The following is a 741-nucleotide window of genomic DNA, read 5'->3' as shown; positions in this document are numbered from 1 at the left end:
GGGGACAAGGGCAGGGACATCTCCCACTGTCCCAGGCTGCTCCAGCCTGGCCTTGGGCGCTCCAGGGATCCAGGGGCAGCCACAGTAGCTCTGGGAATTCTATTCTAGGGCCTGCCCACCCTCACAGCCAAAATTCCTGCCCAATATCCACCTAAATCTACCCATTTTCAGCTTAAATCCATTCCCTGTGTGCTGTTCCTGCAGGCCTTGTCCCCAGTCCCTGTCCAGCTCTCCTGCAGCCCCTTCAGGCTCTGGCAGGGGCTCTGAGCTCTGCCTGGAGCTGATTTCCAGGGTTCCTTCCTCAAAGGGTCTCCCTAGCAGGGAAGGAGGTGGGGAGAGGGGAGAACCCCCGGGAGCAGCTGAACCCAACCCCTCCATGAGCTCAGGAGGGCACAGAGGGGACCAATCCATCCCCCGGGCCCTGAAAACCCAACGGCAACACCGAGACCCCCACGTGCCACCCCCGGGAGGCTGAACCCCCTGAGGCTGCACCCCAAACGCTCCTGGGGCAGCCCCACCTCGTGCTGTGGGCAACCAAAGCATTGGGTGGGCATCCAGAGCATCCCGGCAGGAGCAGGGCTGGGAAATCCATGGGAACAGCCCCTGCCAGCCCCCAGCCCATACCAGGGCTGGGAAATCCATGGGAACAGCCCCTGCCAGCCCCCAGCCCATGCCAGGGCTGGGAAATCCATGGGAACAGCCCCTGCCAGCCCCCAGCCCAGGCCAGGGCTGCCCAGAGCT

The sequence above is a fragment of the Geospiza fortis genome, unplaced genomic scaffold (genome assembly GCF_000277835.1).
Source record: "Geospiza fortis unplaced genomic scaffold, GeoFor_1.0 scaffold69, whole genome shotgun sequence".
In the NCBI taxonomy this organism is placed as follows: domain Eukaryota; kingdom Metazoa; phylum Chordata; class Aves; order Passeriformes; family Thraupidae; genus Geospiza; species Geospiza fortis.
This window is presented reverse-complemented; position numbering follows the sequence as displayed.